The following is a 2719-nucleotide window of genomic DNA, read 5'->3' as shown; positions in this document are numbered from 1 at the left end:
AATAAAGAATAAAAAATATTCTCTACAATTATTCCCCATTCAAATTCTCTTTTTATCCATCAATATCTCCCATTCTTTTATTTGGAATAAAGATGGATTCACTTAATATGTCCATTTGAAATAAATTGATCCCCTTAACTTAAACATTAATATCTAAATTCCATCATATGTTGTACCTATAATTAAAGTCCAAGTCTACAATTTTAAATAATAAAATATTAAAAATATTTGGAAAAATATTATTATTTAAACATTTTACTAAAATTCTTAAAGTGTCCAAGTTAGGAAACTTATGTGTATAACTGTAAATACAAAGTTTACTCTCAAAGTTAGTGTTATGAACTTTGTACAAAAGTGTATAAAAATATAATACTAAAAAAATATTAAGGAACTTTTAAATCCTTTTATTTTGATATTTTCCTCGAACTACTAAAAGTGTCCCTCTGCCACCCCCCCCCCCCCCCCCCCCCCCAAAAAAAAAAATTCATTGATAATCTTAAATGAACTTTCCTGTAATAATTTATAAAGCTTTCTTTATTTACAATTGAGATGTCAATCAGCTCAACTTTTTTTCCCATAAAAATACTTTTAATTTTAATATTGACATTTCAAATAAAATGATTACCCCAACCTTAATTTCCAAAACTGACCCCATTTATAATTGAAATCTATCCAAATTATTGCATCGCCCTCTATCCAAGGTGTTCTCATACAAGTCATTAGAAAAATGGTAGTGAAGGGAGGTAGAGTAGAGGAATTGTCTAAATGATTTTCTATCCATTTTAATATTTTTTACAAACTATTAGAAATATCCCAATTACTTTTTATATAATATTATATATACAAATATCTAATCTTTTCTAAAGAAATTATTTTAATTACATTGATCATCTTAAAGAAACATTCTTATAGTAATTTCTAAAACTTCCTCTATTTCTAACTGAAATCTAAATCACTTCAATTTTTCCTTAAAAATGCGTTTAATTTTTATGTGGATTTGAAATAAACTAATTACCTCAACATTTATTTCCAAAAAAAATACACTATTTATAATTGATGGCACCACTCTTACCCTACTTCTCAAAAACCCTCTAAATAAGGCAACTTAAATCTCATTATTTGCATTTACCAACAGTTGAAAATGTCTTGGCGTTCAGTTCAATGTGAACCAGGTGTTCTGACACAAATCATTGGAGAAATGGAAGTGAAGGGAGTTAGAGTAGAGGAATTACATTCTGTAGACTCGCAATGTCTAAATGATCTTCTACCCATTTATGGCATTATCTTCCTGCCCAACTATAGATTACCAGAGAATGATAACAAGCCTGTATTGGATCTTCCGAATATCTTCTTTTCAAAGCAACAACTCAACAATGCGTGCCCAACTCAGGCCATAATTTCCATACTCATGAACTCTCCATCTCATGTGCAAATTGGTCCACAACTCTCTAATTTGAAAGAGTACAGTAGAAATTTCAACACCACTGCTAATATGAAAGCTCACAACAGTTTTGCCAAGGAAGAGGCTGCTGCTTCTACGTCTCAAATTGATGGGCTTACTTTCATTATCTATTTGCCAGTTGATAACATTGTTTATGAATTAGATGGGACGAAAGAAGGGCCCATCTCTCTTGGCCGCTTTGATGGAGCTTCGGATGGTTTGGATTGTTGAATGTTGCTCGCCCAAAATTTCAACAAAGATTGGAGAAGTACATGGAAAGCAACATAGAGTTTAGCGTGTTGGGTGTTATGAAAGATTGGAAACAAGAGCATGTTGCCCGTCTGGAGAATCTCTAGAGCAGGAAAGATCAGGTTGTGGAGGAATTGAGAGGGAAAACGGACGAAGGAAGCAGAGACAGAATCTGAGATTGAAAATTTGAAGCAGAAGATATCAATGGAGGATGAGAAGATGAGAAGTTGGAAGAGGGAGAATGAAACTAAGAAGCATAACTATGCACACTTTTTTGAAAATTTCTTCAAGCTTTTATCTGACAAGGGTAAACTCAACAATGTAATGGAGAAAGCCAAGTCCGGGCAAAAGAAATGAGAAATCTTGATCAGTGGTGGGAAAAATGTGGTGAAACTCTGCAATCATGATATTTGATCTATTTAATTTTTATTTATAATTAGAATGTTTTACAAAGATTTAATATAGGCATGCACGTTGCTGTTAACTTAATACCCTCTATCGGAGAGCGTACGGGCTTCGATCCCGCGACCACTGATATCAAAATAAATTTGTACATAGAATAATATTTACGATTTCCCGTTGAACGATTATTATTATTACTATGAAATTTCGTAATCATGCAGTTTACATTATTATGGAATTTCGTAATCATACAAATATCTAACATTTTCTAAAGAAAGTATTTTAATTACAAAGATAAATTTAGTTAACTATGAAAGATTCTTGGCAATGAATTTTGTGGAACTTAAGAAAAGGCGCTGGACCATAAAAAACGTCAAAGTTTGGTGATTTTTATTTTTATTTTCTTGTTATTTTCTAAAATAAAAGATTTGGTAAAAATTTATTCTATAAACTGTTTTTTTTTCAAAATTTGATGAATATTTATTCTTTAAACTGTTCTTTAAATTTAATACTACATTTTTATTGAGGATAGTCACATATTTTAGATAAATCTAAATTAATATAAAAAATATAGATATAGACATACTATTTTTTATAATTAAAATATATTTAAAAAATTGAGGTCTA

The 2719-nt window shown here is 30.3% G+C and overlaps 1 pseudogene; it reads left to right on the top strand.

Moving 5' to 3' along the window:
* The first annotated feature begins 1141 nt into the window (after positions 1-1141).
* LOC149558034 (ubiquitin carboxyl-terminal hydrolase 2 pseudogene) lies at positions 1142-1672 on the top strand (annotated as a pseudogene).
* The last annotated feature ends 1047 nt before the right edge of the window (positions 1673-2719 follow it).

The sequence above is a fragment of the Cupressus sempervirens genome, chromosome 5 (assembly GCF_028749045.1).
Source record: "Cupressus sempervirens isolate cs-2001-9-10 chromosome 5, ASM2874904v1, whole genome shotgun sequence".
Taxonomy (NCBI): Eukaryota; Viridiplantae; Streptophyta; class Pinopsida; order Cupressales; family Cupressaceae; genus Cupressus; species Cupressus sempervirens.
This window is presented reverse-complemented; position numbering and strand designations above follow the sequence as displayed.